The sequence below is a fragment of the Halichoerus grypus genome, chromosome 12, assembly GCF_964656455.1.
Source record: "Halichoerus grypus chromosome 12, mHalGry1.hap1.1, whole genome shotgun sequence".
Taxonomy (NCBI): Eukaryota; Metazoa; Chordata; class Mammalia; order Carnivora; family Phocidae; genus Halichoerus; species Halichoerus grypus.
Genome location: NC_135723.1, coordinates 57,072,151 through 57,088,388, shown reverse-complemented (window position 1 = coordinate 57,088,388; position 16,238 = coordinate 57,072,151). Strand labels below are relative to the sequence as shown.

The 16,238-nt window shown below is 38.5% G+C and overlaps 1 long non-coding RNA gene across 3 annotated transcripts in view; it reads right to left on the bottom strand.

The window, feature by feature from the left end:
- Window positions 1-12,610: 12,610 nt before the first annotated feature.
- The window catches only part of LOC118538920 (uncharacterized), a 55,205-nt gene continuing 51,577 nt past the window's right edge, over window positions 12,611-16,238 (bottom strand). For 2 of the 3 annotated variants that reach the window (XR_004918842.2, XR_004918838.2), the window contains 2 exons: window positions 13,906-14,338; window positions 12,611-12,758 (listed from right to left, as the gene is read on the bottom strand). This is a non-coding gene — a long non-coding RNA (uncharacterized LOC118538920). The remainder of the gene's footprint in view (window positions 12,759-13,905; window positions 14,339-16,238) is intronic. The other variant, XR_004918841.2, reaches the window with a different exon arrangement.

The following is a 16,238-nucleotide window of genomic DNA, read 5'->3' as shown; positions in this document are numbered from 1 at the left end:
ATCCTGGGACTCCGGGATCATGACTTGAGCGGAAGGCAGACGCTTAACTGACTAAGCCACCCAGGCAACCCTGTACTTAACCAATTTTAAATTCTTACACCAAAAACAACAATAACCACCACCACCACCACAAAAAGTCTTTAAAAGCCTCTTGTTTTATACTGTACAGTATACTAAACACTTAAGGCTCAGTTAACAACTTAAAATTTTTAAACTAATGTATAATCACCTCAATTCAACAGTTTTTAGGAGGTAAAAGTAAACATTTTTGCAGCCTCAGTCTAGCTATGAGTTAAGGATGATTAGCATCAGAGAATTGGTACATCCTTAAGGAAAAGCAGAGTACTTTATCTTTTTTTAAGTTTTATTTATTTAAGTAATCTCTACACCCACATGGGGCTCGAACACACGACCCTGAGATCTAGAGTCACAATCCCCTCCAACTGAGCCAGCCAGGCACCCAGAAAAGCAGAGTACTTTTAAAAAACAAACAAACAAACAAAAAAACAGTACCCACTGAGAATCAGCAAGGATCTATGTTAAAATATCTGTAATGAAATCCAAAGGTTATATTTATTATAAAATTGAAATAGTCACTCAAGTCACAAAGTGATCAAATATTAAAATATTTACATTAGAGCCTTTTTTTTTTAAGATTTTATTTATTTATTTTTAGAGAGAGAGAGAGAGCACAAGCAGTGGGAGGAGCAGAGGGACAGGTACAAGCAGACTCCATGCTGAGCCCAGAGCCCGAAGTGGGGGCTCAATCCCATGACCCTGAGATCATGACCTGAGCTGAAATCAAGAGTCTGATGCTCAACCAACTGAGGCATCCAGGCACCCCAGACCCTTTAATTCCTATATGTACCTTCTTTTACCACAAACCGACTATAGATCTACTTCTGGCAAAGATGTTTTTAGTCTCCTCTTAATATATCTTTTTGATCTAATTAACTTTTATTTCCCTCCCAATTAAGCCATTTGCATTTCAGTAATTAAAGCATTACTCTGTTTGATTAGAAACCACAACCTCTTCACTTTTTCACTCTCATTAATTAAAATGCATCATGTTAAATTAAGCCATTTGGATTTCAGTCTGGGTGGGTGACATTTTAACAACTGCCCCTTCAACCTTCTCTGTCAGTCTTGGCCATATCCTACATCACAGGACGGCGAGAGAGCAATGGCCCTCTCCTGATAGGGGAATGGGGCAGGCATGGAGCCAGGGATTATACATCACTGAAGTCAGCGATTTCTCTGATGCATGAGCCTTTCACTTGCCAATCAAACTGGGTAAGGCTTTTACCTTGTAGTGTTATGCATGACCTTACTCAAGACACTAAATCATTTCTGAAGTCTTCTTTCTTACCCTAAGCAAACCTGTTCTCCTCACTTTTCAGGTCTATGAGCACTGTTCACTCTAATACTAATAAACACAGCAAAGTGGTAGAGAAAAGCTGAGGGGTAGGACATGGTGGAGGTGTCATGTCCCTTCTTTTAGACTAATGAAAGCAACGTGCTTCTAAAGTCAAGGCTAGTCAGAGAAGAGAAAGGCTTCTGTGTTACTACCTATTGGTGGAAGTTACAAATTGGCAAGTTTGAAAGGAACTTCTAACAATTATAGCTGCCCAGTAATTGATCTGACTTACATGAGCTAAGGAAATGTGAGCAAAGACTGGATGGTTATACATCAGGAATATCACAGACAGCACTTCTGCATGGCCTGTGAAGTTATACTAATTGACTTCCAAACTTTGAGTCTTCTTTTAAGATTAATTTTATGTTTAGAAAGAAATAGGTGAACAAAGTTTAAGAAGTCAAAAGAATTCTACAGGATTTGTATTAGGGTGACTGCATCCCAGTTTTCCATATGGTGTCAAATTTGTAAACAAACAAACAAGCATGATTATACATTTGCATCAGTTAAAAATTACCTTTGAATTCAAAGACAGGGATGAGGTGGGGAGGATCACTGACTTAAACAAATTGAAAGAGATTCCTGGAAGATACATTGTTCCAAGACTTACTAATCTAAGAATAACTTTTCTTCCTTCACACTGTTGGGATTTTATATCCACCCAAATTCCCAATGAAGTATAGGGTTAGGAAAAGTAATGCCAGGCCATTTGTGCTCCAAAGCTCCCCAGAGGGTTAGTCAAGGTTTTGTCAGGCTGGAGACACAGACAGGCTTCTCCCCCTGCCCAGTCCTGCTTCCCTTCCTCCCTTCCACAGGTGTTGTCTTTAACAAACATCTTGTACCCCAAACTCCCTCTCAGCATCTGCTTCCAGAAAACCTCATCTACAACAAATAAGTAATATGGTTCAAAACTCAAAAGTTGCAAAAAGGGAATATGGTAAACCCCCTCCCTCCCTCCACTGAGTTACAGTTACCACTTCCCCTTCCCGAGGTCAATCAATGTAATGTGGCCAGGTTCTTGTGCATATTTCTAGAAATATTCTAAGCATATATAAGAAATGTATGTATATATATACATAGAATTATTAGAAAATATATCAATTTATGGGCGCCTGGGTGGCTCAGATGGTTAAGCGTCTGCCTTCGGCTCAGGTCATGATCCCAGGGTCCTGGGATAGAGTCCCACGTCGGGCTCCCTGCTCCTTGGGAGCCTGCTTCTCCCTCTGCCTCTCTCTCTCTCTGTCTCTCATGAATAAATAAATAAAATCTTTAAAAAAAAAGAAAATATATCAATTTCTTTCATTTACTAACAAATAGTAGCATACCCTATAACTGTTCTATACTTTGATTTTTCTTCCCTTCAGATATATCTCAGAGGTTGTTTGAAGACAATAAATAAAAAGTATCATCGCTCTTTTTAATGGCTGCATGGTATTGCATTGTATGGATGTGATATAACTTAGTTGATGGACTTTAGGTTATATCAAATCTTTTCCTGTTACATACAATGCTGTACTGCTTGAGCCCTGTGGGTATGCATGTGTGCAGGGAAAATTCCTAGAAAAGGAATTTCTAGGTCAAAATGCTATCCAGTCACAATTTTGATAGATGTTGGAAAATTCCATTTATATTGTAAATCGCCTTCCAATATATTCCATTATATTGCCTTCCATTTATATTGTACCAATTATATTCCCTTGAAAAATAAATGAGAGGCTATTTCCCCATACACTTCCTTTATGTGTATCACAGAATTAACAAAGTCCAGTATAAAATATAAGTAAAAGTAGAAATTTAAATGTTTGGGTAAAAAATATAGAGGTTCTAATTATTTTTTCCATGCCCTATTGGATCACCTTGTACCATCTTGGTAATGCTTCACCCCACTTTGGAATCCAACAGGTTACTAAACTGTGGTTTTCTGAGATCAAGGATCAGACATTTTCAACTTTGCATCCCCTATGTTGAACGCACAGTTGTTCAATTAACATTTATAGAATAAATGAAGTCATGGAAAAAAGAATAAATCTGATAAGCAATAAATATAAGCATATAAAATCTCTCATTTCAATATGCATATTTTACCACCAAATGTCTTAAAAGTTGTGTACAGATATATATACACAGTTCATTACTGAACAATACAGGGGTTAGGGGCACCAAACTCCCAAGCAGTCAAAAATACGAGTATAATTTTTTACTCCCCCAAAACTTAACTATTAGCCGACTGTTGCTCAGAAGCCTTACAAGTAACATAAACAATCAACTAACAGGTACTTTGTTTGTTATTTTTATTATATACTGTACTCTTAAAGTAAGCTAAAGAAAAGAAAGTATTAAGAAAATCATAAGAAAGTACCGTACTGTGAAACATCCACATATAAATGGACCCACACAGTTCAAATCCGTGTTGTTCAAGAGTCAACTGTAGTCTATGTTGGTAAAGTGTATGTGTATGTGTGTGACATATGTGTATGCCCAAAATGCTCAAAATTCTTTTTACCAATTCCATTTTACACACACACACACACACACATATTTTCTTTATCTATTCATCAATGGACACTGACATTGTTTCCATGTCTTGGCGATTGTAAATACTGCTGCATGAACATAGGGGCCTAGATATCTCTTTGAGATCGTGATTTCATTTCCTCTAAATATATATTCAAAAGTGGAAATGCTGGATCATATAGTAGTTCTATTTTTAACTTTTTGAGGAACTTCCATACTGTTTTCCATAGTGGCTGCACCAGTTTACATTCCCATCAAAGTGCATGAGGGTTCCCTTTTCTCCATTCTCACCAGCACATGTTATCTCTTGTCTCTTTGATAATAGCCATTCTAACGGGTATGGCATCATTTCTCACTTGGTTTTGATTTGCATTTCCCTGATGATTAATGATCTTAACCACTTTTTCATGTACCTGTTATCTATTTGAATGTCTCCTTTGGAAAAAATGTCTACTCAGACCCCTTGCCCATCTTAACCAAATTATTTGGGGGTTTTTGTTTCTTTTTTTGTTTTTGTTTTTGTTTGTTTTTTTGCTATTGAGTTGTATGAGTTCCTTATATATGTAGGATATTAACCCCTTATCAGATATGTGGTTTGCAAATGTTTTCTACCATTCCATTGGTTGCCTTTTCGTTTTCTTGATCATTCCTTTTGCTGTGCAGAAGCTAATTTTTAGTTTAATGTAGTCCCACTTATTTATTTTTGCTTTTGTTGCTTGTGCTTTTGATGTCATATCCACAAAATTGTTGCCAAGACCAATGTCAGGGAGGTTTTTCAATGTTTTCTTTTAGGAGTTTTATGGTTTCAGGTCTTAAGTCATTAATCTATTTCAAGTTCGTTTTTGTGAGTAGTATAAGGGTCCAGTTTCATTCTTTGTGACTATTCAGTTTTCCCAGCACCATTTATTGAAGAGACTATCTTGTCCCAATTGATTATTTTTGGCTCTTTTGTCAAATATTAGCTGACATATATGCATGGGTTTTATCCGGAGCTTTCAATTCTGTTGTTGGTCAATGTGTCTGTTTTTATGCCTATACCATACTGTTTTGATCATATAGCTTTGTAATATAGTTAGAAATCAGGACATGTGATGCCTCTAGCTTTCTTCTTCTCAGAATCACTATGGCTACTCAGGTTCTTTTGTGCTTCCATACAAATTTTAGGATTGCTTTTTCTATTTCTTTAAAAAATGCCACTGGATCGCTTCTCGGCCTTTTGGCTAAGATCAAGTGTAAAAAATGCCACTGGAATTTTGATAAAAATTGCATTGAATATATAGATGGCTTTGGTAGTATGGACACTTTAACAATATTAGTTCTTCTAATCCATGAATATGGAATATCTTTCCATTTACTTGTTTGTGTCTTCTTCAATTTTTCATCATTGTCTCATAATTCTAAGTACAGATCTTTCATATGGTTGGTTAAATTTATTCCTATGTATTTTATTGTTTTTGATGCTATTGTAAATGTTATCATTTTCTTTTTAGATAATTTGTTAGTATATAGAAATGCAAATAATTTCGTATGTTGATTTTGCTTCCTGTGACTTTACTAAAGTCATTTACTAGTTCTAACAACTCTTCACTAGAGTCTTTAACATTTTCTACATATAACATCATGTCATCTACAAACATAATTTTACTTCTTCCTTTGTGGTTTGGATTCCTCTTACTTCTTTTTTGTGCCTGATTACTCTGGCTAGGACGTCCAGTACTATGGTGAGAGTAGGAATCTTGTCTTTTTCCACATCTTAGAGAAAAAGTTTTCAACCTTCCACTACTGAGTATGTTAGCTCTGGGCTTGTCTTATATGGCCTTTATTATATTAAAGTATACTTCTTCTAGATCTAAGTTGTTGAATTTTTATCATGGATGAATGTTGAATTTTATCAAATGCTTTTCTGCATCTACTGAGATTATCATATGATTTTTATCTTTTATTCAATTAATGTGATAGATCACATTTGTTGATTAGTATCTGTTGAACCATTCTTCCATCCCAAGGATGAATCTCACTTGATAAGATACTTTTAATGTGTTGTGGAACTTAGTTTTGTAGTATTTTGTTGAGAATTTTTGCAATTGTATCTACCAGGGATATTGGCCTATAGTTTTCTTTTCTTGTAATGTCCTTATCAAGCTTTGGTAGCAGGGTAATGCTGGCCTTGTAAAATAAGTGTGAGAGTGTTACCCTTCTTCTATTTTTTTCCGAAGAGTTTGAGAAGGATTGGTGTTACTTCTTCTGTAAGTACTTCATAGAATTCACCAATGAAATTATCTGGTCGTGGGCTTTTCTGTGTTATAAGGTTTTTGATTACTGATTCAATCTCCTTACTCATTATTGATCTGTTCAGATATTCTATTGCTTTCTGACTCAGTCTTGGTAGGTTGCATGCTTCTAGGAATTTATCCATTTCTTCTAGGTTGTCCACCTTGTTGGTGTACAATTATTCATTGTAGTTTCTTATGATCCTTTCTATTTCTGTGGTATCAATTATAATGCCTCCTTTTTCATTTATAATTTTATTAACTTGGGTCCTCTTTTTTGCTTGGCTAGTCTAGCTAAAGGTTTGTCCTTTTTGTTCATCTTTTCAAAGAACCAACTCTTAGTTTTGTTAATCTTTTCTATTGTTTTTCTATTCTCTATTTAGTTTACTTCTGCTCTAATGTTTATTTCCATCCTCCTGATTACTTTGGGTTTAATTTGCTCTTTTTCTAATTCCTTGAGGAACTAGTTAGGTTGTTCATTTGAGGTCTTTCTTTTTTCTTGATGTATGCATATATCACTATAAGCCCTTAGAACTGCTTTTGCTGCATATCCTGTATTTTGGTATGCTGTGTTTTCATTTTATCTCAAGATATCTTTTATTTCCTTTTTATTTCTTCTTTGACCCATTCATTGCTCAGAAGTGTTCTAATTTCCACTTATGAATTTTCCAATTTTCCTCCTATTATTTATTTCTAGTTTCATACTATTGTGATCAAAAAAGATATTGAACAATTCAGTATCTTTTTAAAGACTTCTTTTGTGACCTAACATATGATCCATTCTAGAAAATGTTCTGTGTGCACTTGAGAAAAGTGTGTATTCTGCTGCTGTTGGATGAATGTTGTTCAAATCGCTGTTTCCATATTGATTCTCTGTCTGGATGATCTATTCATTGTTGAGAGAGAGGTATTAAAGTTCCCAGCTATTACTGCATTGTTGTTTACTTCACCTTTTAGTTCTGTTAGTATTTGCTTTATGTATTTAGGGGCTCTGATGTTGGCTGCATAAATTTTTTTTTTTTTTAAGATTTTATTTATTTATTTGAGAGAGAAAGCACAAGAGGGGGTAGTGGGAGAGGGAGAAGCAGACTCCCCGCTGAGCAGGGAGCCCGATGCGGGACTCAATCCTGGGACTCCAGGATCACGACCTGAGCTGAAGGCAGTCGCTTGACCAACTGAGCCACCCAGGCGCCCCTGGCTGCATAAATATTTACAATTGTTGTATCTTCTTGATGAATTGACACCTTTATCATTTTTATAATGATCTTGTCTCTTTAGACCATTTTTAGCTTAAAGTCCATTTTGTCTAAGTAAAGCTATGTCTGCTGTCTTTTGATTATCATTTGCTTGAAATATCTCTTTCCAGCCCTTCACTCTCAGTCCATGTGTGTCCTTACAGTTAAGTGAGTCTCTTATGAGCAGCATATCATTGGATCTTTTTTTATGCATTCATTCTATCTTTAGATTGAAGAATCTAATCCATTTATTTTAAAAGCAATTATTGATAGGCAAGGACTTACTATTGCCATTTTGTTCATTTTTTTCTGACTGCTTTGTAGATTTTTGGTTCCTGCTTCCTCTCTTACTGTCTTCCTTTGTTACTTGATGACTTTTTGTGGTAGTATACTTTGACTCTTTTATCATAATTTTTGCATATCTAATCCAGATTTTCTTTTGTGGTTGCCACGAGACTTACACAAAATATCTTATACTTATAATATCCTATTTTAAGCTAATAGCAACTCAACTTTGGTAGCATACAGATACTTTATACTTTTATTCTCCCCCACTCTCACATTTTAGGTTATTGATGATACAATGTATGTCTTTTTATATCATGTATCCAGTAACATATTATTGTAGTTATGGCTATTTTTAATACATTTGTTTTTGAACTTTTAAACAAGAGTTGTAAATTATGCACCACCATTACAATATTAGAAAATCTGACTTTGACTATATGTTTACCATTACCAGTGACTTTTACATATTCACTTTTTATCATGTTAATTAACATCCTTTTATTTCAGCTTGAAGAATGCCCTTTGGCATTTCTTGTAAGTCATGTCTAGTGGTGATGAATTCCCTCAGCTTTTGTTTCTTAGGGGAAGTCTTTCTGTTCCCTTTTAAAGTACAGCTTTGTCAGGTATAGTATTCTTGGTTGACAGGTTTTTTTTTCTTTCAATATTTTAAATATATCATACCACTCTCTCCTAGACTGCAAAGTTTCTTTCTTTTTTTAAAGATTTTATTTATTTATTTGACAGAGAGAGATATAGCAAGAGAGGGAACACAAGCAGGGGGAGTGGGAGAAGGAGAAGCAGGCTTCCCGCTGAGCAAAGAGCCCAATGCAGGGGCTCGATCCCAGGACCCCAGGATCATGACCTGAGCCGAAGACAGACGCTTAATGACTGAGCCACGCAGGCACCCCGACTGCCTCCCATGTATGTGACAACTCATTTTTCCTGCTTTCAAGATTCTTTGTTCCAAATTTTGACAATTTAATTATAATATCTTAGTGTAGCCCTTTATGGGTTCAACCTATTTGGGGTTGTTTAGACCCCATGAATCTGGATGTCAATTTATCTCCCCAAATTTGGGAAGTTTTCAGCCATTATTGCTTTAAAGAGACTTTCTGGGGGTGGCTGGGTGGCTCAGTCGGTTAAGCATCGAACTCTTCATTTCAGCTCAGGTCATGATCTCAGGGGGATCAAGCCCTGCATGGGGCTCCACACTCAGCACAAAGCCCACTTGTCCCTCTCCCTCTGCTCCTCCCCCCACTCACTCTCTCTCTTAAATAAAATCTTTTAAAAAATAGATTTTCTGTCCCTTTCTCTTTCTGTTCTCCTTCTGGGATTTCCATTTTACTGTTTCTCTTGATGGTATAAGTCCCATAGGCTTTCTTCACTCTTTTTCATTCTTTTTTCTTTTTGCTCCTCTGACTGGATAATTTCAAATGCCCTACCTTTAGTTCACTGATTCTTTCTTCTGCTTAGTCAAGTGTGCTGTTGAAGCTCTCTATTAAATTCTTCAGTTCAGTCATTGTATTCTAGTTCTAGGATTTCTGTTTGGGGTTTTTATGGTTTCCATTTCTTGGTTGAACTTCTCATTTTGTTTATGCATTGTTTTCCTAATTTTGTTTAACTTTCTGTGTGTTCTTATAGTTCACTGAATTTCTTCAGAGGGTTATTCTGAATTCTTTATCAGACAGTTCATAGATCTCCATTTTTTTAGGGTCAGTTATTGAACCTTTATTAGTTTCCTTTAGTCATGTTTCCCTGATTCTTCATGATCCTTGATTCCCTGCGTTTGTATCTATGCATTTGAATAGCAGTGTCTTCTTCTATACTTTACAGGTTCATTTCAGCAGAGAAAGATCTTCACTAGTCAGCTCAGCTGGACTGGATGGGTCAGCTGGCACAGTCTGTGAGCAACTGGGCTTGCTATCAGGGTCTAGTTGAGCGAGGCCACTGCTTATGCTCTGAGGTTGTAAGGGGGGAGGGTGCCACCGGCTGAGCTCCAGGGTAGGCCTCCTGGCTGAGCTACATGTCAAGCAAAGTTGTTGGGTGGGCTCTCTCATGGGGTGAGGCTGTTGGCTGTGCTTCACAGTCAGATGTGGCCACTAGCCGGGCTTTGCAGTCATCTCTGGTCAGGCAAGGTCACAGGCTATGTTCCATGGTGGGTGATGCCACTGGTTGAACTCCACGGTTGGGAAAGGCTATGGGCTGAGCTCTGCAATTGCTCCTGTTAGATCGGATCTCAGACTGTGCTCTCCAACTGGATGCTGCTGCTGACTGGACTCTGTGCTCGGGTGGGACTGCAGGCAGAGCTTCAGAGTTGGACAGGCCTCAGGCTAGTTCCTATGAATAGGCAAGGCCACAGACCCTGAAGCTGGGCAAGACTACAGGCTATGCTTCATGATTAGGTAGGCTGCTGGCTATGCTCTCTGGTCAGGAGGGGTCCAGCTGGATCCTGTACTTTGGTGGGGCTAGACAGTGTACACTGAGGTCTTTCCCTATTAGGTAAGGCCATGGACTGGGTTCAGCAATTGGGTTGGGCTGTAGGCTGGGCTCCACAGCTGGGCAGTAATATAGGCTTGACTGCAAGCCTTCCTAAGGTCACTGTTCACACTCCCTGGTTATGTGGGGTGGGGCCAGAGCTATACTTAATAGTTGGGCAAAACTGCTGACCTGGCTCCCTGCCTGTGCATGGCTGTAGGATGGACTCTGTGCTTGCCTGGATTTCCTGATCAGGTGGGATTGGAAGCTATATTCAAAAATTGGGTGCAGATGGAAATTTGCTTCCCTGCCTCGGGTGAGGAGGCATAGAACAGGCTCAACAGCTGGTAAAGCCTGTTAGCTAGGGACCCAAATCAAGCAGAACTGCCAACCAAGTTCCCTGTCCAGACAGGGCCACTGGCTAGGACCTCTGCTCAGGCACCACTGCAAGCAGGAATGTGATTTGCCAAGTTCTGAGCTTCGGTTGCTGTAAGCCCTAACCTCTTCTCCATCTCTATCTTATCCCCAGTGGTTGAGCCCCACAGATTCTCCCAGCCATATCTGTGAAGGAAGACCCAAGTGGGTTTCCTGGGAAGCATCCCACAATGCTCAGAGGCTGGATGTCCACCTAGGGCTCTATATTTTTCCCCACTTGTGAAACCATAGGCCCTGGGGGGACTTCAGTGCATCCAGGCATGGAGGGGCAATACAATCAGAGTGCAGTCACTCCTCCTACTCTCCTAATGAGGTTCTTCTCAATCTCTGCAGACATGGAGGTGCTTCAGCCTCACCCCTGGGTTCTGCGATTTTCACAATGTCTTGTCTATAGATAGTTGCTAGTTGGTCTTCTTATATAGGGGGACTGAAGTGAAGAATGGCCTATGTCACCATATTGATTATGTCACTTTTTCCGTTGTGTTTAACTTAAATAAATGTCATGGAGCTTTAGATCTTATTGTTTCTTTTTTATTCAACAGTTTTTCTTACCTATGTGTGATACAATATGTATAGTTAGGAAAACAGAAACGAAACTAGGCATTTCAGCAGAGGGAATACAGAAAAGTGATGACAGAGATGTACTGAAATGTACAGAGATGAAATATAGAAAAGTGATGACAGAGACGTACCAAAACAAGAATAGAAAAAAACAAAACAAATAATAATGACAATAAGTTGGGGAAGCAGAGGATAAATTAGGGGTTACCAAGTCCTGGAAGCTCATGAATCTTAACTCTGACCTGTGAGGGAGGGTCTCAAACACACAGCAAAATCCAGGACTAGAATAGCTGCTGGAAGCACGAGAACTGAATAAAGATTCTAGACACTGAACAGTGCTGGGGACACACTGGAGTTCAGGCCTAGGGACAGTGAAGGGACTTTGGTGAACATTCTGGCCATTCAGCTAAGGCCCCTTTATAAAGGGGCAAAGAGTCAGGGGCAAAGTTGAAATAGACCCACCTTAATAAAGCCTAAAACCAAGTCTCATACATGCTGGTAATTTAACTGCCTGCCAGAAAAAAACTCAATACTCTTTCAATACCAACAACATAATCCAAAGGATGATTCCAAAATTCCTTACTTGAAAAAGTGACAGAGGTAAAATGTGGACCTAAAGGAAATTTAATGGAATGACCAACATCAGAACCTACCCAGGAGTGTGAACTAAAATTGTACCATTATACTATGGGCCAAGTGTTTTTTAGGAATCAAAGATTTCCTAGGCACAAAAACATATCAAAGAGATTTTAAATAGACAGTTTCCCACCACATTATAGTATTAATAAATAAACCAAACTATAAAATAAAATAAAAACAAAAAAGGCTTTCCCTATTCTCAAGACTCAACAAGACCCAACTAGCTTAATCCAATGGCAAATATTCAACCCAATTCAACAGATTTACTTGGTACCTACCTAGGTGTTTCCAGAATTATTTAGCCCACTGGCACTGGCTTCAAGGAGGGAACACCCAAACAATTATTCTTTTCATGAGCATTTAAGTGCCTGTTAGGTACTAAGCACTAAAGGTGTGCATTAGGAACCCAAAATGAATCGAAAAACACTATTCCTGCTTTTTAGGAACTCCTATATTATGGAGAGAGGTAGACATACAAACCAATAGGTACTGCAATATAAGTGTTGTAATACAGAGGCAAGCACTAAAGGGGAAGACATGAGGGTGCATTTAACTTTCCACAGAGAAGAAAAGAATATCAGGATAGCAGAAAAGAGCACAGCTTTGATGTCCAGACAAACATGGATCATTTTTCATATATGTCAAATAAGAATAATATTTCCTTCACAGGGCTGCTGTGGGATTTAAAATTATGTACACCTACACACACACACACATAATTCTATCATAGCACCTGGCACATAGTATGTGTTAAATAAATTATCTTTGCTAAGGTGTGCAAATTATCAATTTATTGGTTCTCCATTCCAAATTCACTCTTCTTTGCCCTGCATTTTGTGATAGTGGACTTGGATCCCACAAAAGCTTCTCCTTTGTCAGGTGGCAGAATTTTAAACTTCATCAGTAGAGGGTACTGGAATGACCCTGCAAGGAAAGGTAACAGTATAAGACACTTCTGTTTCAGGTACTGATCCTCTATTATTATTATTCACCACCAGAGCCCAGCAGCTACAAAGAAGAGTTCCAGCTGTGCCATTAGACCACTCTCTCTCCAGCAGCAGCTGTATCCAGCCCATACCCTCCCGCAATGGCAGGCCACTTCTAAAGGCCAGTTCTGGCCAACTCATATCTTTCAAGCAAGATTTGCATTTTACATGTCAGATTTGCATTTTACAAAAGTCTCCCAGGTGGCAGTGTAGAGAATGATAGGATGAAGCTAAAACTTGGAGGGAGGCAAAGTAGTAGAACACTGTAACTGATGTTTCTAAAACTCACTAACATTTCCAGTTCCCTCTTTTTCTAGGTACATAGGAACATGACATATCCCAGGCCACGTCCTGTTATTTCCTGTGGCCACTGAAATGTTTAGAAACTGATGCAAATCACTTCTGAGTAGAAACATTTAAGAGCTGGTACTTAATTATCTACACTCCCTTCTGCTGGTCCAAATCTTGAGGCCCCCATACTGAGATGGCAGAATTGTCAGACAGTAGGTTTTCCATCAACCTAGACCCCTGAATGACAAGGTGCAGAGGCCCCCTGCAGTATTGGAGCATAAGGAGAAACTAGCTACTGAGATTTCAGGCCACTTCGATTCAGGGGTTATATGTTACTGTGGCATGAACTAGCCTAAAGTCCACTCCTTTGGCCCTTCGGTATCCACAGACACCTCTCTACCCATATTTAAACATCAATGCAATAATAATATGGCATGCTTCCACCTAAAATGATGAAATTATTTTTCATACAAATGAATATACTATCACTCACTCCCCAGACGGTCCTAACACTCACCATGTCTACTTCTGAATGATGTTAATTTCCTCTCCTAGTTTAGTTACAATGCCATCAAAATATTCTGCATCTTAAATACTACACTGTAAAGTCAACCACCAACAAACATCCTTTAATTAACATTAAAATATTAAAACATTCTAATATTTAAAAAAATAAGAAAGACAAAAAATTACACAATATGTACAAACATTACATAACAAGTGTTTGGTTATCTATTACTGCATGATAAGCCCTCCCAGGACTTGGTGGTTTTAAAGAACAACTGTTTTATTACCTTGTGATTCTGTAGGTTGACTGAGATCATGTGGGCAGTTCTTCGCTGGTGTCACCTGGGGCCTCTCATGTGGTTGAGTCAGATGACAGGTGGGACTGGAGTCATCTCTTCAGATAACAGGGACATTATGACAACAGGGTCTCTCTCCCTCTTCATGTAATCTTTCCACAGGGTCTCTCCAGTAAGGCAGTCAGACTTATTTAATGGTGGTTCAGAGCTCCCAAAAGCAAATGTTCCAAGAAGGAGAAAGTAGAAGCTGCCAATCCTCTTAAAGACTAGGTCTAGAATTGGTACAGCACCACTTCTACTGCATTCAAGTGGTTAACATGAGTCACAGACCAGCCCATTCAAATGTAGGTGGGAAGTACACATGAGCATTAATAGCAGGAGCTGTGGTTCACTGGGGGCCATCTTTGGAGGTAGTCCACCTAGACTAGGAAGAAAATATACAGCATGACTACAGTCCTCACTTCCATAATTCTTGAGGCTAGAAGTGCAAGAGTGTTTGCCTCTCGATGCTGCACCTACACATTGGACTATAACTGGTCCCTGGGTCCATATCCCCAGAGATTGCAGGCACTGGGACAATCCCTGACACATTCTAGACAATTAGGGATTATTTACTAAATAAGCACATTTTATAAATATCTGCATCTATGTCATTTCAATGACTACATAGTTCCTTAGCTACTTAAGGCAAAAAAACTCAATTTACTATTAATTAAAGTGTCATTAAACTCATCTGTAATCAGTTCAATTTTAAAGCCAGCAGAATATGTATTTTTAATTGTCATCCTAATAAGTAGGATATATACATTGGAATCAATGAGGTTTTAAGCTTTGCAATTTTTTTAAATGTATATTTTAAAGTCACTGAAAGAGACTTCCCAACCCATCTTCTAGGCAAGGAATAAGACTCAAACTTTTTCCCTTTAAAAAATACTCATGAGGGCGCCTGGGTGGCTCTGCCAGTTAAGCATCTGCCTTCAGCCAGGTCATGATCCCAGGGTCCTGGGATCGTGCCCCACTTCAGGCTCCCTGCTCAGTGAGGAGCCTGCTTCTCCCTCTCCCACTCCCCTTGCTTGTGCTCTCTCCCTCTCTCTCTCTCTCTCAAATAAATAAATAATCTTTATAAAATACTCATGAAATAACTATATCAAAAGGAATCTGTACACCCCATGTCCACTGCAGCATTATTTATAATAGCCAAGACATGGAACAACCTCAGTGTCCATCAACAGATGAGTGGATAAAGAAAATGTGGCACATGCACAAACACACACACACACGAAAACTGTTCAGCCATTAAAACAAAGAAACCCTGCATTCGGGACACCTGGGTGGCTCAGTTGCTTAAGGGTCTGCCTTCAGCTCAGGTCATGATCCCAGGATCCTAGGATCAAGTCCTGCATCTGGTTCCTTGCTCAGGAGGGAGTCTGTTTCTCCCTCTGCCTGCTGCTCTCCCTGCTTGTTCACTTTCTCTCTCATTCTCCTTCCCTCTCTCTCACAAATAAATCTTAAAAAAAAAAAATCCTGCATTCATAATGACATGTATGGATCTTGAGGGCATTATGCTAAGTAAAATAAGAGAAAGATAAATACTGTATGATCTCACTTATATGTGGAATCCAAAAAAAAAAAAAAACCAAACTCATAGAAAAAAAGATCACATCTGTAGTCACCAAAGGCAGGGGGTAAGAAATGAGGGAATCAAGTGAAGGTGGTCAAAAAGTACAAATTTCCAAATACAAAAAGTACTGGGAGATAATGCACAACAGGATGACTAGAGTTAATGCTATATGGTATATCTGAAGTTACTAAGAGAGCAAATCCTGAAAGATTTCATCACAAGGGGAAAAAAGTCTTTTTTGTAACTAAACATGGTGACAGATGCTAACAACTAAAATTATTGTGATAATTATTTCATTACATACACATATATGTAGTCATTATGCTGTACACTTTAAACTTATACAATGTTATATGTCAATTATATCAAAACTGGGAGGCGGGAATTTTTTTAAATACTCCTATCTGCCAAGAAGTACCAGATATCTCAAAACCTTATTTGGTTCATTATCAAATACCACTTATTTAAAAGTCTCGATAGGGCGCCTGTGTGGCTCAGTTGGTTAAGCGACTGCCTTCGGCTCAGGTCATGATCCTGGAGTCCCGGGATCGAGTCCCACATCGGGCTCCCTGCTCAGCAGGGAGTCTGCTTCTCCCTCTGACCCTCCTCCCTCTCATGCTCTCTGTCTCTCATTCTCTCTCTTGCAAATAAATAAAATCTTAAAAATAAATAAATAAATAAAAAATAAAAGTCTCAATAACAG